A 27,999-nucleotide genomic window follows, 5' to 3' on the forward strand; every position below is an offset into this window, starting at 1 on the left:
CACAGGGCATGGGTGGTGCATGGTAATTTTTAAATTTGTATATCCATTAGATAAATATCTAAACTTTTCTTTGCTGGTGCAAAGCCTTTAATGATTATAGCATACAGCTAAAAGGAGCTAGTGTTCCTTTACTTGTGAGAGGGCCTTCTGAGTGACACAAAGTAACATGTTTCAGAACATAAGAGGTTGCTGTGCTGCTGATAGACTCAGGGCAGGGATGGGAACAGGGAGAACTGGGAGGAGGCTGTGTAATAACCCAGGCGAGAGCTCCTGGTGGCCTGGCCCATGGTATTGGTGTTGGGGTGATGATTAAGTGTGCAGATTCTGTATGTATGTAGAAAGTATAACCAACAGAGTTTTTGGATGAATTACACATGATGTTGGAAAGAAAGAACTATTGCCGTCAGCTAGATGAAGAAGACTGTGGGAGAAATATGTTTGTCAGGATGCCATAAGTAGAGTTGTACATATTTTAAGTTATATTTTTACCAAGTGCATTACATTTTCACAAAAACTAGCTTTCAGGTGATGGAAATACGGCTATCATGTAAGACCTCGAATGTGTGATCATAATCTAAGGAATTTATAGAGAATCTAACCCAATTTAGCAAACCACTGGGGCCAAGATGATGTCATTTGAAAAAGTCAACTCCAGAAGAGCAGCAGAATGATCAGTGATGGGTGGCGAGTCTTGAGTGAGGTCACCGTGAAGGTTGCTCAAGAAGGACCAAGTCCTATGGAGTGAGCCTTCCCCAGCCCTGGACACACATGGTACTCCTCTTGCCTCACAGACGTGAAAGCTCAACAGAGCCTTTGGTTCAATGCAAATTAGAGATTTACATAGTTTATAATTAAGCACATCTTATTTTAGATACTCAGTCTAACTTGTGTGTACATGTCTATTTTCTGCTCATTGGCTGTTAATCTAGAAAGCAGATTTATGCCATCTTTCTACCATTTGCCCTTTTGTTGTTTTTAGCCAAGTTCTCAAATAGACAGGCAATCCCTTAAATACTGAGGTGAGTTTGCCAAAGGGTTTAGTGTAAAAATGAGTTCATATATAGTATATGACAGTCTATAAAAATGAAACCAGAGCAAAAAGAAAAAAAATAGTGGATAAGGAATACATTGCACATGGCAATCATAAATCCAAGTTCAGGGCTTGTAGTATTCCAGACACACAGAGTTGCTGCTCTATGTATAACTGAGGCTGGATTTTCATTGTAGGTTCTTTCTCGGAGGCTTCACTTTCTAAGTTAACTAAAGGTTTCATGTTTGCTGTCAGTCCAAAGAATACTCTTTCTACAAGTTGCCTCCTTTTACTTTGATGCCTATGAGTGCTTATAATAGTACTGTTTTAAAATTGGACTAGTAGTTTGATATTTAAAGGTAAACTTATATTTAGAAACAAATAGTATCAATATTTTAAAGCAGACTAGGTAAGTTTTTTTTTATTTGATAAACCATTGTATTTAAAATAAGAAATGGTTCATTCATTTACTAATATAATGAAAGACTTTGTTTGCTTTTAACAGTCTAAGAACACAGTCATAAAGTAAATAGAATATATTTCCTTTTAATGGTTTTTATCTACATTTCTTGAACAAATAATTTCCACAAAAGCTAGAAATTATTTCCAGCTGTTTTTGTAACATGGGAAATGGAATTCATCTAGAGGGTGTTAATTTCCACTGGAAGGCCAGAAGATGGGTAGAGAATTTCCCTATGTTGTATTTGGGCATACTTGACTTCATGCATAGGCACTTAATTCCCTTAAAGAAAACACCAAATAAGGACTTGTATCTGTAAATTTTTGGCCATTCACATATCACCCATTTATTGAGATAGCAATGATTTGATAGTTTACTGTTTGGACACTATTCTTAATAATCACAGTGGCAAACAAGTTAACAGTATCAACTTTCATGGTCTATATAAAAATAATTTTAGAAACTCAGTAAAACTTAATTAGACTAATATGCCTAATAGGCACTATCCTTCCTCATTGAAATGAACATATAATAAATGATTATAAATATAGTTGCAGTTACCAAAAAAGGAAAGGCAACAATCTGATGTCATAAATCTCAAAAGATGGTGAAAAAAAGTAAAATTTAGAGCATCATGGTGTTGATTCTAACTTAACTCCCCACACTCCCCTGCTTAAAACACCCCAGTGGTTAAGAAATATGGTTAGAATATAAAATATGTGATCCACAAAAGTTAGTTCAGAGGGGAAATTAAACAGTCTCAGAATAAAGTTGAGGAGAAACTGAACAAAATATATCAATACAATGAGAAGATCTGGGCAAATTCTTTAAGTATCATCCAAAGAAAATGAAATGACATGAAAAATGCAAATATGCTGCAGAATTAAATATATATATAAAATAGCTATTTATTCTAGAACAAAGTTTAAGCCAAGGAATAGAAGTTGTGATTGAAACTACTACTGTTGGAATATGTTCCTCTCTTCTTTAAGGGAACTCTCTGGCATTGTGTATTTGCATTTTCTTTGTCTAATAAGGGTGGTAATGACTAGAATGAACTTGAAAGCTGTGTGCTGAAGATCCAGAGTCATTCTGAGCCCAAGTCCTTGAGTACCTATTTGGAGAGCCATCCACCAACCTGGGAAATCCACCCTGAACAGTTAGGTGAATAGAAAAGAAACTTCTCTCTGGTTTGAGCAGTTGTATTTAGGGAGTTTCTTTCTTACTGAACCTAGTAAAATCCAAACTAGATCAAATGAAAAATTTGTGGTTGGTATAAAGGAGAGCTTGGCATATTAGAACACTAAGTAAGAACATGACATCAGCTTTTTTAAAAAAAAAAAAGACAAAATATTAGAGGGAGAGTATAGCTCAGTGGTAGAGTGCATGCTTAGCATGCACAAGGTCCTAGGTTCAATCTCCAGTACCTCCAATAAAAAAAGTTTTTAAATAAATAAGTAATATTTAAATAAACCTAATTACTACCCCCCAAAAAACAAAACAAACAAAAACAAAAAAGACAAAATATTAGACATGATTAAGATAATTATATTTAAAAAAAAAAACTATGGCACTAAGGAAGTAGGAGGTAAAGTGTCCAAAAGGTGGCAGAGGGTGGGGGAGTAGTGGTGGCAGTGGGAATTAATAGATTCAGAAACAGAGGAACCGTAACTGGGTAGAAAAAAATGAAATGGAATTTCTGGTGCAGACAGAAGTCCTGAGATAATCACAATGAAAGCAGATAATTGTTGTGCAATTCAGATAATCCAACATCAGGATAGCTTATGTCCCTGAAGTAAAGAACTCAAGAAATAGAATTCAGAAATTATTTAATAATGCAGTACAAGAAAAAAAACTGTCTGAAATGAAGGAAGACAGCATCTGTAGACTGGGTGGCGTGCCATTTTCCAGGAAAAGCTTGATACAGTACAGCAAACAATGAGTCACATCTAAATTATATTATTGAAAATCAGGATAAAGGGTGGATTTTTAGTCATCCTGGAAGATAAATAAACACACTTACAAGAAGAAAAAAATAAGGCTAATTTGAGGCTTCCCTTCATAGCATTCAATACCAGAAGATAATAAATCCATGTGTACAAAGTTCTGAGAGAAATAAAAAGGGGTCCAGGACTCCTTAGACACTGACCAGATATTACTCAATATAAACGCAAGAGATATTTTATCAAATATAAAATTATTCAGATGACGCCATACCTATGATCCTTTTGTGAAAACTAAATTCCTGAATGTCAGACCCAGGCAATCAACAAATGAACCAAAATATAAAATCAACAATGAAGATTCTGCCAAGTGGAATCAAAAGTAAGCATTGTTATGCTTACAGAACAGAAAAAGAAATGCCTTAAACCGTAACAATAATACACAATAACATAATTTATACAACTTTATGAGAATGAAGATGTGACGATTATGACATATTTCTACATTATCCTGTGTCAAAAGTAGGAACAAAGTGATCACACAAACCACTAGGCCAATCACACAGGGTTTACTTACCTAAGGAATACTGAAGAAAGTCAGCAAAATGGGAGTGCACAAAGGAGAAATCAACATGTTGTAAAGTCAATGGAATGACAAAAATTTACACCTCAGAATCTTCACAATGATTTGTCAGTAGTAATTTCTGACAGAGTGTGAGGTACTTCAGGTGTTTTCTGTCACTGTCTTAGCCCTGCCTGTGTACAGAGGCTTAAATATCTAAGCCTCAAATAGTAGTAACTTAAGCTAGTTGATATACACTAGGGACCATCTCCTTTGGGCCAAGTGCTCCACATCAATCTTAGAATTTATATAATATAAAATGAAATAACAAGGTGAGGTCCCATAACCCAGCATCAGCTCAGATCCCATTTATCACCCACTCCAGGTTTACACAGCCTGATGTAAGGACATTCCTTTACTCAAGGCTGTGGAGCAAGAACGAGGATCAGTTACCCAGATGTCTCAGGCAGTAATGTTTATAGGTCTCTTAATAAGCTCAATCCTGCATCTAATTACCTCATCATTTATAGCCAGAGTAAATCGATACTGTGAAAAACTGAAGCATATAGAATTTTTAAAAAAACCATAATGATTCAACCTCATAATGTGTTTCATAAATCCTTAACCTTTGCCTGATCTTTTGCAGATAACATGAGGGAGAAACATTTATCTGATGAGCATCAGTTCCTTTGGTTTTTCTTGTTTCTTTTTCTTCTGTTTGATTCAAATGAAATTGAATGTTTACTGATAGAGTTTATGTATTAGCATCCCATTTTACTAAATGTACTGAACCTTCAATCTATCCATTATTCAATCCATATTTCTACATGGGGTGAATGGGATATGGAATGGCATCACCACATATTGATGACTGCTTATCTGGATGTTGTGGTAATGATGGCCAAGTGCTACCTCTTAAGTTAAAGAATTTATCAGTGTGACTCAGATACATACACTTGTACTTCTGTGTAATTAGGCGTCATGCCTCCTTAAGGCTCCTCTTGGCTGTGACATTTCCTCAGGCTTTCCTTATTTTTAATACTCTTGAGAGGCGTGAAAAGTACTCGTAAGAACTTTGGTACAGTATCCTCAATTGGGATTTGTCTGATGTTTGTCTACTGATTAGACTGGGGCTATGTGTGTTCTAGAAATCTCTTCAAATTATAAATAACCCCAAAGAACTTTGCAATGTTTACATGATTTTTTTTAAAGATGCCATATACACTTGATTTGCTTTGAAAATAAATGAGTAAAAACATAATAAGATCATCTGGTTTAGGAGGTTAACTTCATTCAGATAAGAATGCTGATCATGATAGATTTGATTTACAGCAAATCCAGGTGGCTTGTTTGGGCATCGCGAGAGAAAGTCATTTGTCATTTGGGGTGACACTTTAAATTTACACCTGTGACATTTTCTGCTGTTCATCTAGATGCACATGAGGGGTGCTGGGCTGTACCTTGGGTAGTCCATCACTTTGAACCTTGAGGTGGGGCTGGTGGTACCAATGTTTGCAGATTTGCAGGAAGAGCTGACAGAACTGCCTGTCTCTGTTTTCCAATCTAGATCCTCCTGGGCTTGTGTGTTTTGGAGAAGATGATCACAGAGGTAAGGTCTCATCACATTATGTATTCTTACTATCAAAGTGATTTCACAGTTGTTGTTGACCTGTGACAGTGTTTGTCAGTTTTCTCCAACAGTGGAATGATTCTGTTCTCCTCTCCCACTTTTTCCATACTGCACTCTTTGGAAGCAATGAATTAGCCTTTAAACATTTTGTCTCTTTCATATCTATCTGAGAGGAAACAAATTAGTAAAGTTTAATAATCAGATAATTTTAAGGATACTCGAAGAGATTTTTTTTTAAAAAGATACGTTTACTGGAAAACAGAAACAGTAACAATTAGCTAATTTTTATTGAGCATGTATTATTGTTAAGCACTGTGTATGAATTATCTCATACAATCACGCATCTAACTATGAAGGAAGGAAGTATTATCCCCAGTTTATAGATATGTAAGCAACGGACTCTGAAAGAGGCTTATTTGCCCAGGACCACACAAAAGTAAGTGGCAGAGCTATTTTTTGAGTCCAGGCTCCTATGTGATTCAAAGGCATAATTTATATCACTACACAATAATGCCACCTAAGAGATGCTCTAATATCTATGCCATAGTGTCTAGACATTAAGCTTAAAGGAAATATCAGAGATTGTGTGATTTCTTTTCAACAGGTTAAGCCCAGTTCGCTACTATCTATTAAACATTTTTATTACTGGGTTTTTGCTACTAAATGAGCTACCTTGCCTTCTCTGTCCTCACTGACTGAAATTCTGCTGGCATAAACTTCTTTTCAAGGTTAGGTTAATGATATTTCTGTACTCCGCAGAATAAATAAAACCATGTAATGTAATATCATCAATAAATGAGTCTACTATTTATTCTGTCAGTAAAGCTGAGTTTAAAGCATTATTTAAATAAGTCTACTTTATGCCAAAGTAAGTGAATAGAGCAGTTCTTTCTTCCCTATTATTTGAAAATATCAGTCAGCTTTTAGTAAAGAAAAATGCAAAAATATAAAAAGAGAAGTAAATTAACATTAATATTTATACTTAAATAGCAGATATGTCAGGGTAAACAGACTGAGTGAAAAAAAATTAGTAAAGGATATAATTATGTTTTACAAGCCTTTAACAGAGGTTTTGAGTTAATTTTTTTAGTAGCCAAAACCTCTAATAAGATAGATTGAAATATAAAGAAACCTGATAAAATTGTTATAGATGGCGATCATTTTTGCAAAAATCTGCCAAGTTGATACCAACATGCACAAAACAACCAAATTTCTCTACAGTTAATTTTCAGTAAACAAACATATTTGTGATTTTTAAAAATACCCTCTCAATTTGTTTTACAAACATTACAAACACTTCAAGAACTAATGTGAAAATATTACTATGAAGTATCTTTAAAATGGGATTAAAAATCAAGCTCAGAAAAGTCACTTAATTTGACTGATGTCACACAGGAAATCTGACATTGAAAGAGGACCCCAAATTTGCATCTATATTCTCTATGCAAGGTAATAATAAATAAAGAGAAATATTAATATTTTTAAAGCCTCAATTTTTGTTGCATTTAAAATCATAAAGTTAGCAATGGTGATCAGCATTTGAGTCGATAAAAGGAAGTGAACCCTTTGGTCTTCATTAATGTTATAGATAAGTAGATTTGAAAATTAAAGATGAGCTAGATTTTCATTTAGCAAACCAGTAAAATAGTTGATTGTCAGTACAAAAAGTCAATAAAAACTAGAAAGAAACCTTAATTTTTCACTCATTTTTCATAAAGCACATATTTTTATTCCCTTAAGGCTGGAGCTTTTGCAGCTACTGCAAAGACTGCAGGCCACAGAACCCTGTAAACTACTAAAAAAATGAACATTTCATCCTTGGTTGAATATTGTTATTCCCTCTGTATTTACATTGTGCAGTGTATATAGGTATAACTTATCTATTTTTCCATTAAACAAAATCATAACTGGCATGTAGTGGTATGGAACTGGCTTCTTCTGTATTCTTGCTCTCTTTATAAGATGTGATGTCCTCATTCTAGCTTTGCAAGCTTTTGGTAACAGCAGTTTTTGTTTGTAAAATGAAACAGCACCACCTTGTATCCTAAAGTAAAGCTACAGCTTCTCTAAAATCTCAGAACATTCAGATCTATGTTTCAAATATATGTCCTGATGACTATGTTATGAAGCAGTGAAATTAATCACAGGCTTGCTCTGTGCTAGTTTTTCCTCTACTATTACTAAACTATTAAATTGATGGTACCATATTCACCCTCCCCAAATTACTTTTTATCTTACTATTAAAATTTACTCTGATATAATCCAGTGCAGAAAAATGTTACACATTTGTGTGACATCTATCAAATGGCAAATAGCCTGTAATACCTCACAAAAATGATGATTGAACTGAATGTAACATCCCTTCTAACCTTGTCATTTTATGACTTCATCAGTCTCTATGTATACACAAAATAGGACAGGGCTCCTATATTGCAATGCTTTAGATAGCTCTTAAGCTCACAAAAGTGCATAGATAGGCAAATGCTTTGATTCAATATAAATGTATTGATATAAACTAATTTACCTAATGGTAATTATTGGAGTTTCCCCAGCACAAATTTATGGCATTTCTTTTTGTTGTCACTTTTCTTATTGGTTTCTTTTTCAGAGTTTTATTTTTCAAAATATGCGATTTATGTACACCTTTATTCCATCCTCCAGAAAATATTTTTGATATTTCTTTAGCATAATTTTAAATAGTTTTAACTGAGCATAAAAATGATTCTAGACATATATGCACATGGATGTTGAAACTCTTCACCAGGGTCATGAAATGGTATCTAGTCAGTTCCTTGTACAAGTGGAAAATCAAAGTTCGTAATTGTGTTTGTGACTTTGTAAAATTGTGATGTACATCATGATCTGATTAGTATTTTAAGATGTTCCCTTTAAAGTGCATGTATAGTGATACAAATCTTATGTAACAACAGTATGGTTTTCTGCTATCTAAACCATTGCATATTTCAAACAAATCTAATTCATAGTTGATTGCAAATGTGAAGAGTGTTTTAAATGTATTTACACAAATTCTCAACTTTCTAAAGCTAGTATATGAGTTTGTTATTGCCAGAGTAATGTTTGCATTATGATTTCTAGATCAATAGCTCCATGACCTCTTTAAACTGTTGGCCAGAAATACAATAATGTTAAAGGTAGAATGAGATATCTTATTTTTCTCCTTGCCAATACAATATTACACTCACAGATGTACAATTGCCAAGTAAAGGTGACCTATATTTTGGGTTTTAAGAGCGGATTCCATGCCATAAAATCAAGTTATGTTATAGGAATACTTAAGCCCAGCCAGGTGCCTGGAATTTTAGTTCCCATCCCTTTGATTGCTTCATAATCAGAACTTCTGTTAGAAAGGTTCACTTGTCACATTCCTTTCTGCATTAAATGGGCCAGTTTGCATGTCTCTTCTATTAGGCTATAAAGTATCAGAAGGCTTGCATTTATCCCACCATTGTTTTGATATAAGTGCCTATACCAGGGAATAATTCATAAGAAGTACAGGATAAGTATGTTTCTATAAATACCTTTTCTCACATAGCTGATAGAATGAAGAGTACATGGTATAAAAAAGTTCACAAAAACGAGGTTCCAGTATGAACCCATACTCATAACTAACAATAATGATAATATGATACACTTAATGAGAGGGATGGAGCAGCCTGTCTTTTCCTATAGTTTCAAGAAGCCAACAAATAAACCATTTTCATTTCATCCATCTGTTATCTATTTTACCAATTTTAAGGACAATATGCATGCTGCTTACATTTATCAGAATTAGAAAGAGTGGAACTTGGGTGAGGAAAACTCCCAATTTCTGTAGGAAATGGAGTAATTGTAATCTAGTAAGAGGTTGCACGCATCTTGTTTCAAGGGTATTTTTACATTCTGTTGCTCATATTTTGATCTTCTGGATGACTTTACGTTAATGCCTACTGTATCAATGGGGAGTTCAATAAATATTTGTTAAATGAATAAAAAATATATTTTTCTGTGTAAAGTAAATATTAAAATAAAATACACATGCATACAGGTATTTAAGCAAATATGGAGTTCAAAGTTACGTAATTACAATACTCTTGATATAAGAAAATTTTGCAAAAGTTTTCTATTGCTTACATGTATGAAATTATTAGTAATATTATATAGATATTTATCCAAGATTTTATCTAGAGAGGGGTTTAAAAAGTATATCTGGAAACTGGGAAAACGTTTTAGGAGTAGTAAACGCCTTTTAGAATCCATCAGGTCTTCACAGTCCCAGCATGTTCATTCTTCCATAATGCTAGACAACTGCTCAGTTCCCATCTGCTGTGAATCTTATTTTGACCGGATTTTGAGCTCTATTTCCTGACACAATTGATAGAAATAATCAACCCCTAGATTATACAACTAATTTCAAAATCTTCTGAAATTTGAAAAGTAAGATGGAGGTAAAATATTAAATTAAAAAATTTATTTAATCATTTCATTTCATTAAATATGAAACTAAAATTAGATAATATATTCATTAAATACGATTCAAAGTTGAACATATGGTATATTCAGGAAATAATATTTTAAAATATTCCAAACTTATGATTTCTAGGAAATGAAGGAAAGAAAATTGGAGAATATATAGGAGATGGGGCTGATTCAAAATTGAAGCTAAATCAAATGTGAACAGCATTAGCAAACTCGAAAGAGAATTGGGGAGGGAATATTCCTGCTGATGACCTTATAGTTATTAACTGTCAGTTAAACTGAACTGCTCCAAGTCACATGCTGGAGAAGAGAGAGGACAGGAGGAAGCAGAATTTAGTAACTGATTTCATTATTACTTATAATTATTACTTGTAGTAAGGAACCAATAGCTCATAACTAATAGAGGGTCAGGGTACCATGGAAAGGTATTGATATAAAGGCAACAAAGAACAAAAGCACCAAAATATTGAAAAAGAAACACCTTCTTATATTAAACACAGAAAAATAAGTACACAATGGAAGAGTAAATTAAACTCTAAGGAGGGGAGAATCATTGCCCCTAAAAGGTGAGAGGAAATAGTATGGAGGAGCAAGCCCAGATCCTAGACTTCTTTAAATATGCCTTGTATGTAGATACGACTTTGAAAATCTATAAGCATTTTACGTTTACCTTCAGAATTACATTTTAAAATAAATTTTGAAAATAAAACAAGAAACAAATGAACTTGTATGTATATTCAGTTGGTGATAAAAAGAGAGAAAATATTCAACTAATTTAAAGCATAGTAATTTGACTATATATCCCAGAGGGATATAAAGGCAAAAAGGACTGTAAACCAAAATCTTAAGCATTTAAATAATCATATTTTTGTTTTAGTGTTTATATTTTTACACTGATATATTTGTATGTGATGTGGGATAAAGCAAATGAATAATAATTTTTAAAATTTTAATTCTAACAGCCTCAGGGTTATTGAGAACTGGAACTCTCAGCACAGATATGAGAGAAACATATATAATGTGAAAGAGATTAAGTAAAAACCCTGGAAGCCCTGAATTTGAATGGAATGCATCAGTATAAGCTCATGAGAAATTTTAATAAAAGTATCTTTAAGAAAATATCTTTGAGAAAAAATTAACCTATTTCCTATTTGTTGCCAAGAAAAAAAAAGCTTACAAATGTAACCATTAGCAATGTATCTAAATTTGGTCTTAAATATATATATTTTATAAATATAAATATCTAATTATCTTTCATATATATGCATGTATATATATATATATATATATATATATATATATATATATATATATACATGCATGTGTATGTATTTTTCTCTCATTGGAAGGAACAAGGGTTTCTTGTAGAAAAGACTGATATAAGAGACATTCAAGATGAAAAGGACTATATTGCCATATCAGAGAGTACAGAACCTTTCACAGATGTTGAGTGATAGGTCAAAATGACTCGAGTCATCTTGAGAAGGATCCCCCTTGGCCAAAATTTGGAAAGTTTGTGTATCAGTATTAACTGCAATAGATTGAAATATACAAAATATGTTTAAAGCCACGCATTCATAATGAGACTGAAAAACAAAACAAAAAAGGACTACTATCCACCAAATGGTTACTGCTGAAGAATGTTTTTCATTATTTTGAAGCTAATAAAAAAAAAAGGAAAGAATTCCTCTTTCCAACACTATTCCACTGGGTAACCAAATACTAGATGACTAGACAAAGGAATCTTCTCTTCTGAGAAATATCCCATCTAATAGACAAAGCAGTGGTGATTTAATTAGAAGGGCATTTTTTTTTTAGTCTGAGTGAATGGATCTTTGCCGTTATCATACACAACTGCTATTATCATAAATACAGACATCTAGATATTAGGTGTATTCTGAGAAAAATAGAACACCACACATATATTAGCCATGCCAAATAAAACAAAACAAAATGAATGACAACAAACATCAAAAACAAACACAAACACACAGGCTCAAACATACATAAACATGGAACATAAATCTAACCAAACTCTAAATCCTATTTCCTTTTTGTAAGAAATACAAGAAACAGAAAAATACATTAGACAATGCCGCTGAGATGGAAACTGGTAGGCAAAGGGCCAGATTGCTTCAATTATCAATTGTGACAAAACAAAATGGTGCAGAGATAGAAAATGAGAGAACCTGCAGTATAAATGACTTAATCATATCCTATTCAATCAGCAGTCTACAAAAAGAAAAAATATATATATATTATATTTGAGCACTGACTGGATATATCACAATATTAAAGAATCATTATTCATCTATTTAAGTGTGATAATGCTTTTTATTTACTTTTAATCTTTACATTAGGCTTTATTTTTTTTAGAGCAGTTTTAGGTTCAGAGCAAAACTGAGTAGAAATGGCAGTGTTCTCCTATACCCTATGCTCCGTCTCAGACATGGCCTCTCAGCTATCAACATACCTTAACAGAGTGATACATTTTTTTTTTTTACAATTGGTGAACCAACATTGGCCCATCATTATTTTGCTAAGTCTATAATTTACGTTAGGATTCACTCTTGGTGTTGTAAATTCCGTAGGTTTTGATAAATGTTCATACAGAATTGTTTCACTGCCATAAAAATTCTGTGTTCTGCTTATTTATCTCTCCATTTCCCAACCCCTGGCAGCCACTGATATTCTTACTGTCTCCATAAGTTTGCCTTTTCCAGAATGTCACATAGTTCTAATCATACAGTACGCAGCCTTTTCAGATTGGCTTCTTTCACTTAGTAAAATGCATTTTTTTACTGAAGTATATAGTCAGTTACAATGTGTCAATTTCTGGTATACAATATAATGTCCCAGTCATACATATACATACATGTATTTGTTTTCATAGTCTTTTTCATTAAAGGTTATTACAAGATATTGAGTATAGTTCCCTGTGCTATAAAGAAGGAATTTGTTTTGTTTTGTTTTTATCTATTTTTATATATAGTAAATGTTTGCAAACCTCAAACTCCCAAATTTATACCTTCCCACACCCTTTCCCCTGGTAAACATAAGATTGTTTACTATATCTGCAAGTCTATTTCTGTTTTGTAGATTAGTTCATTAGTGTCTTTTTTCTTTTTTTAGATTCCACATATAAGTGGTATCATATGGTATTTTTCTTTCTCTTTCTGGCTTACTTCACTTAGAATGATGACCTCCAGGTCCATCCATGTTGCTGAAAATGGCATTATTTTTATTTTTATGGCTGAGTAGTATTCCATTGTATAAGTATACCACTGCTTCTTTATCCAGTCAGCTGTTGATGGACATTTAGGTTGCTTCATGTCTTGGCTATTGTGAATAGGGCTGCTATGAACATTGGGGCGCATGTATCTTTTTAAATTAGAGTTCCCTCATGATAGATGCCCAAGAGTGGGATTGATGGATCATATGGTAAGTCTATTTTTAGTTTTTTGAGGAATCTCCATAATCTTTTCCATAATGGCTGCACCAAACTACATTCCCACCAACAGTGTAGGAGGGTACCCTTTTCTCCACACTCTCTCCAGCATTTATCATTTGTGGACTTTTGAATGATGGCCATTGTGACTGGTGTGAGGTCATTGTAGTTTTGATTTGCATTTCTCTAATAATTAGTGATATTGAACATTTTTTCATGTGCCTGTTGGCCATTTGTTATGTCTTCATTGGAGAATTGCTTGTTTAGATCTGCCCATTTTTGGATTGTGTTGTTTGTTTTTTTGTTATTAAGTTGTATGAGCTGTTTATATATTCTGGAAATTAAACCTTTGTCAGTTGTATCATCTGCAGATATTTTCTCCCATTCCATAGGTTGTCTTTTTGTTTTGCTTATGATTTCCTTCACTGTGCAAAAGCTTATAAGCTTAATTAGATCTCATTTGTTTATTTTTGCTTTTATTCCTATTGCCTGGGTAGACTGCCCTAGGAGAACATTGTTAAAATTTATGTCAGAGAATGTTTTGCCAATGTTTTCTTCTAGGAGGTTTATAGTGTCTTGTCTATATTTAAGTCTTTAAGTCATTTTGAGTTTATTTTTGTGTATGCTGTGAGGGATTGTTTTAACTTCATTGATTTCCATGCTGCTATTGAGTTTTCCTACCACTTGCTGAAGAGACTGTATTTTCTCCATTGTGTATTCTCACCTCCTTTGTCAGAGATTAACTGACTACAGGTCTGTGGGTGTATTTCTGGGCATTCTGTTCTGTTCCGTTGATCCATATGTCTCTTTTTGTACCAATACCATGCTGTTTTGATTACTGAGGCTTTGTAGTATTGTCTGAAGTCTGGATGGGTTATTCCTCTAGCTTTGTTCTTTTTTTTTTTTTTTCAGTGTTGCTTTGGCAATTCCAGGCCTTTTGTGGTTCCACATAAATTTTATGATTTATGTTCTACTTCTGTGAAAACTGTCATGGGTAATTTGATAGGGATCTCATTAAATCTGCAGATTGCCTTGGGCAATATGGTCATTTTAACAATATTGATTATTCCAAACCCAAAAGCATGGGATATCTTTCCATTTCTTTAAGTCATGTTTAATTTCCTTAATCAATGTTTGTAAAATGCATTTAAAATTCCTCCATGTCTTTTTATGACTAATAACTCATTTCTTTTTAGTGTTGAATATTATTCCATTGTCTGAACATAGCCCAGTTTATTTGTCCATATATCTACTGAAGGACATCTTGGTTACTTCCAAGTTTTGGCAATTATGATTAAAGCTGCTATAAATATCTATGTGCAGGTTTTTGTGTGGACATAAGTTGTCAGCTTATTTGGGTAAATACCAAAATGCAAGTTTGCTTAATCTTACGGTAACAGTATATTTAGTTTTGTAGGAAATCGCCAAACTGTCTTCAAACATGGCTGTACCATTGGGCATTCTCACCAGCAATGAATGAGAGTTCCTATTCTCCATATCCTTGTCAGCATTTGCTGTTGTCAGTGTTTTGGATTTTTGCCATTCTGATAGGCGTAATAGTGGAAACTCCTTGTTGTTTTAATTTGCAGTTCTCTTATGACGTATGATATTGAGAATCTTTTCATAAGTTTATTTTCTATTTATCTTCCTTGCTGAGATGTCTGTTCAGCATATAATTGTTGGCCCACTTATTAATCAGTTTTTTTTATTGTTATTATTGTTAAATGTGTTCTTTTTATATTTGGATAAGAGTCCTTTATTAGATATGTCTTTTGCAAATACTATCTTTCAGCCTGTGGCTTATCTTCTCACTCTGTTGGTAGTGTCCTTCCAGAGCAAAAGCTTGTAATTTCAATGACATATAGACCTTACTTTTAATGTTGTATCTAAAAAGTCATTGCCATACCCAAGGTAATCTAGATTTTCTTCTCTATTTTATTCTAGGAATGTTATAGTTTTGTGTTAATTTAGTGAAGGATGTCAGTTCTTTGTCTGGATTAATTTTTTTGCATGTGATATCCAATTGTTTCATTACCATTTGTTGACAAGACTGTCTTTGCTCTATTTTATTGCCTTTGCTACCCCATCAAAGATCAGTTGACTGTTATATGGGGTTCTATTTTGGGCTCTCTATTCTGTTTCATTGATCTGTTTGTCTGTTCTCTTGGCCAGTATCACACAGTCTTAATTATTGGGGCTTTATGTCTTAAAGTCAGGTGATACCAGTCATCTGACTTTGTTCTGGTTTTGGTTTTTATTATTTATTTGTTTGTTTATTTATTTTTTTTTTTATTTTATTGAGTTATAGTCAGTGTACAATGTATCAATTTCTGGTGTAGAGCACAGTTTTTCAGTCATATATGAATATGCATATATTCATTTTCACATTCTTTTTCACTGTGAGCTACCACAAGATCTTGTTTATATTTCCCTGTGCTATACATTATAAACTTGTTTATCTATTCTATATATACCTGAAACTACAGATTTCAAACTCCCATTCTGTCCCTTCCGACTCCCCTTCCCCTGGCAACCACAAGTTTGTATTCTATGTCTGTGAGTCTGTTTCTGTCTTATATTTAAGTTCATTTGTCTTCTTTTTTTTATATCATTTTGGTTTTTAAAAAGGAGTGATGATACTAAGTATTTGATTCTCTTAATTTTGTTCCTTTTTCTTTTAAAGTAATGATAGTAAGTATGGAGCAGGTAGGGACAGACTCAAATACATATAATGCTGGTGAGATTACAAACTGTTAAATTAGTTTTTTTTAGAGCAATTTGGTAAATATCTAGTAAAGTTAAGACTTTCTAATCCATATTTCCAAGTGTTTATAGATATAAAACTTTGGCACACATGACATGATGTTTATTATAACCCTATTATAGCAAAACAATTATAAACAAAGCCAATGCCTACTAACATTGGATAAATAAGAAATGACATAGTTATAAATCATGAAACTTAGTCTACCTAAATATATTAATGTAGATAAATATTAAAAACAAAAATGTTGGATTAAAAATAAAGTTGTAAGAGGATTCTTACATAATAAACATTAATAGAAAATTTAAACAATCATGAACAATACTATATTATGAAGATACATAGTAGTTTTCTATTAAAATATCTTAAAATCATTGACAGCACGTCTCACCCAGTCTCCTGTCATGGTGAGTCTGGGTGTCTAGGTGCCTTTGCCAAAGAAATATTGGTCTCCACATATCCTTTCTCTCAACTTCATATTTCTTTCATGCTTTATTTTTGCCTCCTCCTCTTAAATGTACACTTTTCCTTTACAAATCCTATATATTTGAAGAAAAAGATCATGAAACCTCTGCCCATCTAAACTCATCTCTAGTGTAAGTGCTAAAATCTTAAAATCCATATTTTATCACTTAGAAATAAAATATATCCTATATTACAATGCTTGTTTCATAACCCGTTTAAAGAGGCGTAGGCACATTTATGCAAGCAATGAGCATTTACTTTGAGAATATATAAACGTATGAAAGGCAACCTATCAGTAGCATCAAATTCACCAAGTGGTGATTATTGCTACTTAAGTTCCTAGTGAATGCGAAATTTCAAGAACTAAACACTTCAGTGTTTGAGAAAAATCTTGTTCTCTTCATCTATTTGAATTTGCCAAAGGAAAAATTATATAAAAAGTCAACTTTTAACTCCCAGGAGTGTTTAGATTTTTGGAATCTGAAAAAAAGAATTTTAGGTAGAAGTGGTATCTAAAAAGAAGTGGTTCAGTGCAAGAGCAATACTACTTAAGAGGAGGTCAAATGCTATTCTAATTTTAACAGAAGTTGAAAATGCATTTCAGAAACAATAAAATGGTAAAACTTGTTAACTAGGGCCAGCTGGGTGAATTTAGACTAGAAAGTAGCCAGTGCTCCCAGAGAGAATAAGTACACCAAGAAAATAGTCTTCCACTTCTAAAAATTTATTTGTTGGTAGGAAATACTTCCTTTATGAAGTTTTCTTTGATGAAACCCCAGAGTGCAAAAACACTGCCTATATTTAAACTTTATTTTTACTTATGGCATTTATTAAATGACATCTTAAATAACTATCAATTATTTACATTTATCTCCTTTTATAGAATGAAATTTTTTGTTTATCTTAGTATACTGTAAAATGTTTAAACATCTTGCGCAAAATAGGTGTACAAATAAGAACTATTGTATAAATAAAGAAATCAAAGTAAAAGAGTCAGTGAATGAATAAAATGCTTAGTAGTCTATTATGTTGAGTAAAGCACATAGAGGAACTCTAGATTTTAGTAAATAACTTGACTATATTTTTCAAAATATTCTGTTAAAAAGATAGCCTTGACTTTAAAAAAGGTAGACTCAGACTTTACTTACATCTTGTTAAAGTGCAGATTTTGATTTAGGCAGTTTGAGTGGGGCTTGAAATCCTGCCCCTTTTGATCTTACAAGATTTAAGAAACATATTTTTATGTTTATTGTCTCTGTTCTCCGAATCCTCCTGACCCCTTTTATGACTTTTACCCCTTAGAACTTAATAGATCATGCAATTCAGTGATTAAAACTCAGACTTAAATATCAGGCAGCTCTAAATATGGTGGAAGAGTTACTTCACTAAGTTACTGTATCTGAAATACACATACAGTGAAAATGCCCTCCCATACATAATATTTGTGAGGAATAAATGAGCAAAAAAAAAAAACCTGTGTGGAAAAAGTTTAGACTCATGACTTGCTTATAATAATAACAATAACATTTTATTTGTTACTATTAACTTAATAATAGTAAGAATTGTAGTGATGATAGAGATGGGAGAATTGGGAGTGGGGTTGATTAATATAATGTAGAAAATACAAAACAAGCATATTTTGCCAAATCTTGGGACACTTTATTGACTTCATGATGCCCTCAAGTTTCTTTTAAACTTTGCATCTAATGTTTCAATTCAGCTCAGATAAAATGTTTTGTAACATTTTATATAAGGCTGGCAGTTCTCCCACACTCACAAATGCATTTCAAAATTCTCTTTACCTGCATTTTTCTCTCCTGCCATCACCAAAACAATTGAGACTACTTAATAAAAATCTAAAGGAGGAATTTGTACTTTTATGGCATTTTCCCTTAAGAAAAACTTCCAGAAACCAATGCAGGGGGTACGTAAAATTTAAAAATACATTGGAAGTTGTTTCCTTCAGAATTCTTTAGTTAGATTTGAAACAAAAAAAAAAGGAAAAAAAATGACAAGCTTCCCTGCAACCTTCCTCCAAGTCTTTATAAATGAGAGAACTTCATGGCAGATAAAATATTTCATTATTTTCTACTGTCAAATATCAAGTTTATGGGGATAAACTTTTTTGTCTTGGGCATATGTTCCTCAAAGATTGATCTGTGATAACTAAAACAAACCTTTAGATTCAATAAAGAAAAATGTATGTGCTGTTAAGATAATCCAAATATGTGGAATTTATTTCACCAACTCTATCAATAGGCTGGTTGTTACAATGAAAGGAAAAAAAAAGCTTCAGTATTAATGGGCAGGGTGTTTGGTTGTGGATGAACCTTAAAATACCAATAGAAGGCCAAGAAACATTTCTAATCCCTGTTAAATAATTGACATCATTTTTTCAAATCATAACCAAATCTGCAACAATTGAGGAAAAACATTTTTTTTCTTGGGTGAACATTAAGATCCATAAAAATAGAGTGAAATTAGAAAGAGGCATATCATGAAGGTCTCCAACCACTCCTATATTTGATAGACAAAGCTCTTTAGTGGGTGGCCTCTTTCTCTCTTGGGCCTTTTTTTTTACTTGATAGAGAATAAACTGCAGAAACCCAGTAAGTAAAGAGTAGGAAAGGTGATACACTTCAAAATCACACAGGAGATACCCCATATTTGTCTAAGATAGGAAGACAAGTGTCACTAAGAGGCTTTTATAGAATCTTAACCTTTAAGTTGGCTTCTAATGTCATGCCTTCGAGACAGCTAGGTTTTCCAAATTCTGCCAAAGGCCTGAACTTTCTGTTTAGTAGAGGTCTTGTCAGTAACAGAAAGCTAACAACAACAACAACATCTCAGAAAAGCTCTCTGCCACCAGGTTTCTTGTTATCTAAAAAAAAAAAGACAACAACAAAAAAAATAGTAAAAACAATAAATCCTCACAAGTACTCCTTTGACCTTTTTTTATGGAGAAAACCAAGGTTGATCATTTAAGCTTAAAAACATACAAAGGTTAAAGTATAAAGCCCAGAAAATGCCTTAGGACATTTAACTTGAGTTCAGGATGTAAGTATATGGCTTCAGTGATCCTTATAACAAAAGGCAGAATGGTTTAGTGGACCGAAGTATGTGAATTGGAATCAGATGTCCATGAAATCCAACCTTGAACTTGCTACCTTGAAAAATCCTTTTAATCATTTTGTCCTTAGAGAATCTTCTCTTACCAAGTAGGGTGAACCACCTTACACAGATGCCAGAATGAAAATGTATCACTTACATTAAGCAGAAGCTACAGTGTCATTAAGCAGATCCTGACTCTATTAAAATGTATCCCAGGCTGAGACTGAGAAATGAGAGCAATTGGATTCAAAATGTATTTTAGTATATAATACACTCACTCCAGCATGTAGGTAGAATCAGCCATCTACACCTTTGTACACAAAGCAAAAGCACATATTGCCATTTAGTCATCTTGCTAAAAATTGAAAATAAATGTCTTTGCAAATGTTAATGTTCTCATTCAAAATGTTCTTTTCTAAAATTGGAATCATTTTTCAGTGCTTTCATTTTTTCACATTTGTGACATTATTTTGTAAATGGATAGCTTCAAGCAATTTATAATGAGGTTACATTAATTTGCTATAACAAATTGGGAATTCTTAAATGTTGTATATTATTTGGCTTTACATCACATAGCACATGTCACAGATGTATCATACTGTTTTTGAGATGTTGAAAGTAGGAAGTAAAGTTTATCTTAGTTGTTTTATTTATTTAATCCACTTATTTATCCAACAAATTATTATTAAATAGCTTATATTTCCAGGATCTATGACAAATGATAGGTATACAATGTTAAAAAAAAAAAAAACACACACACACACACAAGCTATGCTCTTAGAAACTTAGACTTTGGGAAAGATAAACAAATAAATAAATAAATGCATGAATAAATATATAAATAACAATAGAGTTATTTAATTTCATGTAAAATATATAATTTATCAAATTATAAACAAATGTATATGTATAAGAATAATAAAAGCACAAAAATCATTTGAAAAATCTCCTGCATTAAATAAGTACAATTCTGTAAGTTTAAATAAAAGAATTGAGGCATAAGTCCAAGGAAGTAGAATTTGAGCTGCAATCTGCACTCTGGTGAAAAATTAGGCAGATCAGGGACATTCCAGAGAATTCATAGCATGTGTGAACGCCTGGGGTAGGAAGTCATTTGGCGAATTCAAGGAACTGGAAGGACAATGTTATTGGCACAGGGAGACAGGGAGAGAATGTCTGGAGATGAAGTTGGGGAGATTTTCAAGCCTAGTTTGTACAGAGTTATATTTAGTTCCTTGGAAAAATGTCAGTTGAATGGTAATGAATTTTGTTTTTAACAGGGTGATGACACGATTAAAAGTCCAATTGTAAAACGTCATTTTAAAATGTATGAATAATGATATATTTGAGGGTATGAATAAAGCAGGGAGACTAAACAGGAAGCTCTTACTGTAGTCCAGACAAAAGTGATAGTGGCTTGAGTTAGAGTGATGCCAAAAGAATGCAAACAACTGTACCAAGTCAAGAAATACTGGGGCCATAAAATTGTTTTACACCAATTTGTTGATATCTTGTCCTCTGTTAGTCTCTCAGTGAGACTAGGGGTCAGTATTGAACCTGTATTTCAGTAGGTATTTGAACACATACCAACAAGGAACAATGGATGAACTGGTCATGGAAGCCACAGGAATTCGAAGTATTTTATCCCCTCCCTTAAGTTTCTGTATAATAACAAATCTGCGCAAAAACTGCTACAGATCATAGGGAAAAGTGAAAATGTGTAGCAAGGAAGGAAAGGGGTATGTGTTTTCTAACTAGTGTGCGTATATTCTTTGTGCCCTCTTTGTAGAAGACTGTACTTGAAGAAAAACAATCTCAGTTCTTTCGTGGCTTTCCTAGGTTTTATGCTTCTTATCTTATTTTAGAAAAATCGATTAGTCTAGATAGAATTTAGTACAAATCAATGATCAAAGTAAAGGGTATGGGCATTTGTAGTTAAAATCATGTCCAGTTGGTCTCATATTCATAGCATGATTTTTGTCAAAATAAATTTCCATAGGGGTTGTAAATGAGTGACAGTTTCAACAAAGGATGCAGAATAGCAATATCAATTGTCAAGTTGATTTTAGGATGCATAATTTCACTAGTATCTGCTATAGAGTCTACAGAGAAGAAAATATTTTGTCTAGAGCAAGAATATTCTGTGCAGTATGTCTCAAAATTTAGGGCAGGTAAGAATCACATGAAGAACTTTCAAAAACACAGATTTGCGGGCTCATTGCCAGAGACTTGGAGTCAGCTAAATGTGAGGTGGATCCTGGGAATTTGCATTTAAGCAAGTTTTCCAAGAAGTTGGCTTGCGAAGTGACTGTATTATCACAATTTTAAAAACAGAGGCTTGAAGAACATGGTCAGAACTGCTCTTTTACACAAGATCCATCATCTAGTAGTTAATCTAAGTGGAAAAATACAGGATAGAAAGGTGATCATACTTGGTTGAATTCACAGGTTATTTTAATCTAAAATAAGTGATAATACTTACTAGAGTTCAGAAGGTGGGGAAAACGAATCTTTAGAATCTTGTCAATCTGGAAGTTTATTACTTAGGGTAGACATTTGCACATTTTACCAAGAGGAAATTTATAAAACCAAACTTGCAGTTTTATGTAATAAAATGTTTCACATTTTTCATTACAACCTGAAATTAAATATGAAAAATAATTTTCAAATGTGGTCTTAAAATTACATTTTGAAAAGTGCATTCCTATAATTTGTTGCAATTGTGTATATCAGTAGCTAAAAACAAAGTTAGCAATGATTACAATCAGGTAGCAAAGTATTGTCATATTGAAATAATCATTTGAATATTTAAAATACTGAAAGAGAAAGTTACTGAATATAATTGGTCTGAACAGCTAAACCTTTTCATACCCACGATACTACAAGACTAAGCTGATTACAAATGCCAGAGCTATTCAGAGAAACAAGATATCCTTACCTTGCTTGCAGAAAGAAAAATTAAATCAGAAAAATTCTATATATCTATCCCTGTAACAATACCAGTGTCTTAATTAGGCTTACTACCCAGCAAATAGTAAAATTGGGTAGAGTGATTCCTCCCACTTTATCCTTATTTTTCAAATTGTTATAATTTTGTAGGTCCCATATCCCTAGATATAAATATCAGAATAAGCTTATTTTTGTTAAAATCCATGGTCAGATCTTGACAAAAATTGCAGTAAAACCTATATCAATTTGGGGAGAATAGACATCTTGACATTGTTGAGTCTTCCAATCCATGAACTTTGTACATCTCTCCAGGTTTTCAGGTGTCAGGGCTCAGTGCACTCACAGCAAAGCTCAGGATGTCAACTGGGTAAAAATGCCTTCAGCATTACCGGCTCCATTTTCTCCACAGCCACAGAATGTGTATTTTGAGGTATGAAACAGGGCAAGGTGATGGAGAATAAGTGACCCAAAGTGATTTCTACCAGGCTGCAAGCCCCTCTAATTATAGTCTGTGCACTAGTTTCCCAGAACGGGCCAGGGTTCTGAAAGTGGATTTTCACATCCTCATTTTACCTTTGTACAGGGGAGGGAGAAACTTCTCAGTTTAGCTATGCATTCGATTCATCAGTGATATAATCTATGAACAGATTTGCCAGCATCCATTCCCTACTCCCCCAGAACAACCGAGTGAAGAGCTCTTGGCCATATGTACTGTTTTAAAAACTCTGCAAGTGATTCTGACGTGAAGCCTGGGGGCAGAGCACTGGTGTGGAGACCAAGGGAGGAATGCCAGTTATTAAAACCAACAGATGCAGAAGGCTTCCAGAAGAGCCATTGCAACTTCCCACTGAGCTCTGCCTTTTCTATTAGTTTAAGTTAGACTTTCCTGGGAATTCGTGTTTGTGAGTAAACAGTGAATATATCTGGCCACAGGTGGAAACTAGTGGTCTCATGGCCTGATGATTCAGAAAGCAGTAGGAGAGGTAAACATCACTAAGAAGGGATAAAGGGGCTTTTTGTTTTGGCAGAAAACTGTAAACCTTTCTGCGAGGTTAAGCTTTACACTACAAACAGCCAATTAGTGAGAATGACATCAATAGGGCAGCCTTGCAGATGGTCATGAGCCTCCCACGCTAAACAAAGCAACAAAATTCTGAAAATTTATAGGCAAATTATGTCAAGTTAAGGTACACAGTCAAACGCAGTCAATTAATGCTATCATTGTAAATCAAGATTACAGCTTGCCATGTAAATAACAGTTGATAATCAACATAAATAACAGCACAAGTGACTCAATTTAGCAAATCACACAGGCTGTGGTGCATGGTCAGTGTACTGAACTGTTGAAGAGAAAATGAGCCAATTTAGTACTGGCAGAAAGATTGCTGGAATGCTAATTCAGTATTAGACAGTCATCAGAATATCTGATAGAACCAAAAGCAAACCCCAGGCAAAGCAATTAAAGACAGGTGGCAAACAAGTTGAGAAAACAAGTTTTGGGAGCTTGAAATGAATAGCCAAGGGAACCTCACTGTCCACTAAAAAAGGTAGCTTTTCAGATAGTGTTTCGGAGACAGAATGAGGCAGAGAACAGAGGTTATGCACAGCAGTGATTAAATGGGATTGCCTGAATTCAAAGGCTGTCACCCAAACCTACAAGGCAAGTCACTTAACCTCTCCTCTAAAAATGGAAAGATGTAAGTGGCACCTAACCTGCAGAGTTGTTGTAACAACAGTACAAGTTAGTGAATGTCACATGGGATGCAGCATGTAGTGCAAACTCAATAGATGTCAGCTGTTACACTCTCCTGCCTTAGCTGCTGTGGTTAAAGCTGACAGTTCATCATGTTACTCAAGAAGTGTTTGTTGTCCACATTTTTGCTGAAGGGAAGAAATCTGTTTGCAGTTGTTAAACAAAAAAAAAAGTCACTCAAAGTAGTGGAGTAGTGGAGTTACCTTCAGTATTACTGCATCCTGGAGTTTACATTCTCTACTGGAACTGAAACACAGAGCACACAGACCAGAAAGTAGAGTATTTTGGTTCCCTAGGACTACTGCAGCAAGTGGTACAAACTAATTGGCTAAAAAAACCCAGAAATGCATTGTCTCATGGTTCATGAGGATAAAAGTCTGAAATCAAGGTAGTGATAGGGCCATGCTCCCTCTGAGATTCTGGGTGGACCCTTCCTCGCTCGCTCTCCTTCTCCACCTACAGTCCAGCCACACTACACTGGCCTCCTTGGGCTCCACCAACATGTCGAGGCCAGTCCTCCTTCAGGGATTCAAACACTCTGCTGTCCTCTCCAGGAGTATCCCCAGTCTCACTTGCTGTTTCCTCCACATTTCTGTCGGGTCTTTCCACCAATTTCACTTTCTGGGAGACAGCTTCTCTCCTGACCAGCCTGTATGAAAGGAGGGCCAAGAAGCCTTTCATCGGGCCTGCTTTATTGTTCTCCATGTCATTAATCCATTAAAAGTTCAACTGTTTGTTAATACTCTATCACCGTAGCATGTGTTTTTGTCTTCTTGTTGTCACTGCTTTGTGTAGCACCAAGAATAGAACCTGCACAAATTACGCACTCAAATATCTATTGAATGAATTAAAAAAATTAAATCTGACAATCCTTGCAAGGTACCTGGAAAAGTATCTCACATATCATCAGTACACAATATATGTAAATTGTTGTTTTACCATTATTAGTAGTAAATACTGTTCCTGGAGAAAATTGACGATAATCATTATCATTATTGACTTATCCAGGGTTTACTGTGTTTCAGAAAATGTACTGTTATGCTCTCTATATATTAGCTCATTTTATCCTTTCAACAATTCTATGAGGCAGGCATTGTTGTTATTAATAGCATCATTTTACAAATGGGCAGAACAGAGGCATTTAGAAGTAAAATAACTTGTTCAAGTCCAGTTATTTTTTAGAGTCTGAATTCTAATCCAGAACATCTATTTTCAGATTCCATCCTCTTCAACAACTATACAGTATGATTGTCTTGTCTTGGTACATCTTACCTAGGCAGATTACAGTAAGAACTTTGGAAAATAATATAGTACAAGGAAAACAAAGGGTCATTAATAGAACTGCAATATAAAATAACATATCAGGGTATAGATCAAGCTGCTGTAACTAAGAACGCACATAACTCAATAATACAAATGAGATAGGCGTTTCTCCTGTGACACTTTGGCCAGATGAGTTTTAGTGGGCAGCTCTGTTCTCCGTGCCCATTCAGAACACAAGCATCTTCCACCCTCATGCTCTGCCCTTTGCTGGGGTGTTACCTTTTTCTGTGTGTCAAAGTTGGGTCACAGCAACATCTCAGTTTCACTCCTTAGAAAGAGACACATCTGGATCACTTACCTTCTATGAGCCCATATGAAACATTCTCTCTATGAAACAAAGAGAGAGAGAGAGTTTTGAGGAACAACTAATCTAATGCCAAAAGGACTAAAAATTATTAATGGAAATAGAGTTTGACTAATTTTTATTCAAGACATGTGCTTTGAGAAAAAATTTTAAGTAAGGATAAAGTTCAGCTCAATTAAGGGGTCCGTTAGCTGTGTGGAAAGCCTCTCACAGCAATACCATGCTAAAAACCAGAAAGAAAGCTGTATTCAAATTATTTTAATTAACAGAGAGACCCTCAGTCCGAGATGGTTGATTATGAAGTGCTCAGTCTTCTTAGAGGTACAGGAAGAAATTTAGCATTTTACTAGGTACAGTGCAGTGGTGTATTTCAGGTTGTAGAGGAATAGGAAACTTAGAGTTGGAAGTCTGGAATAGTTCTTTTCAATTTAATCTGTGCTCAGACATGATGGTAAATGATTTTGTTTTTGCTTACTCTATGGCAGTCAACCTTATCTGATGTTGCTATTCTGTGAAATGATTCCTCTTCTGTAAGAGAATATTATAGCATAGATGATTAGTAAGGCCAGTTCCCTGCAAGTAGTCAGAAGCTGTCTTTGTTTTCTTTCCTTAGTTTTTACCCCCCTTAGGATTGCCAAATAAAACACAAGAGTCCCAGTCCACTTTGAATTTCAGATAGATGATGGATAATTTTTTAGTATAAATATGTCCCAAATTTTGCATGTCAGACTTACACTAAAAAATGTTATTGATTGTTTAATTGAAATACAAAGTTAATTGGATGCCCTCTATTTTTTATTTTCTAAATCTAATAACCCTTTCTTCCAATCTCCTTGTCAGTTTCAGTTTAGGATTAAGGGACTAAATTTAAGCCCCTTCCTACTCCTCAATCCCCTCCTGTGTTATTAAAACTTACATCAGGTTTGGGACTCACTTGTTAACCTGTGCATTTAGACGAGCCCTTCCCAGATCTCTACTACTAGCTGAATGGTGTTTGCAGTAGAGATTCTTTGCTTGGTGGAAATGAATAACTTTCATATATTTGGAAATGACTTCACTTCAGGCCTAGCTCTGGGGACCACTTAATATCATCACAACCCTCACGCAATTGTATACAGCTGGAGAACCAGGGTGACAAGACTGAAGTATGGTGGCATGGAGAACTCTCATATATATATATATATGTATATTTATACACAGAAATATATACACATATATACATATATAATAGGTTATAGTTCACTTTAAGCAATAAAATAAATTCATAGAAAGTGGGGGTAAATCTTTTAAAAATTCAGTAAAATTTTAAGTACAAAATGGTTTTGATTTCATTTGAGAATAGAAACATTTGTAAAAGTAAAGAATTTTACTATTTTGGGTAATAAATATCAGTTAAGCCATTAGACTTTATATGATGGTTTTGATGAAAGTAAGTTTCATTTTAAGAGAAAATCTAAGAACTGATGTCTTTATGGTATTTTATGCTTTTATGAAGCATACTGGTTCTTAGCGTTTCAGCTTAAGTTCTCAAAAGCTATAGTGTTCATATGCCCCTAACATGGAAACAGCAGTGTTCTGACATATGCTGTGGATTTTCCAACAATCATTAAGGACAGTCCAAATATTAAACAGGACTAATGATTAATACTGTCACTAGTCTGTACATAACAATCCAGTAGTTCTGTTCCCAAAGTTGTTCTGGTTTCTGCAGCACCTTTTGTAGCTGGGAAAGAGGAGTCACTCAGGAGGAATCTGTTTCTTTGTGTGAGAGCAAATGGTCC

At 33.8% G+C, this 27,999-nt stretch overlaps 2 long non-coding RNA genes across 7 annotated transcripts in view; one reads left to right on the forward strand and one right to left on the reverse strand.

The window, feature by feature from the left end:
* The window catches only part of LOC116281601 (uncharacterized), a 406,927-nt gene that overhangs the window by 347,319 nt on the left and 31,609 nt on the right, over positions 1–27,999 (forward strand). For all 6 annotated transcript variants that reach the window (XR_012074858.1, XR_012074857.1, XR_012074859.1 and 3 more), the window contains one exon: positions 5,563–5,604. This is a non-coding gene — a long non-coding RNA (uncharacterized lncRNA). The remainder of the gene's footprint in view (positions 1–5,562; positions 5,605–27,999) is intronic.
* LOC140697670 (uncharacterized) lies at positions 5,267–27,965 on the reverse strand. Its single transcript, XR_012074862.1, has 6 exons — positions 27,933–27,965; positions 26,213–26,241; positions 22,372–22,527; positions 19,499–19,659; positions 16,705–16,852; positions 5,267–5,787 (listed from the first exon to the last, which is right to left on the reverse strand). It is a non-coding gene; the product is annotated as an uncharacterized lncRNA (long non-coding RNA).

Source organism: Vicugna pacos, chromosome 8 (assembly GCF_048564905.1).
Source record: "Vicugna pacos chromosome 8, VicPac4, whole genome shotgun sequence".
Lineage (NCBI taxonomy): Eukaryota > Metazoa > Chordata > Mammalia > Artiodactyla > Camelidae > Vicugna > Vicugna pacos.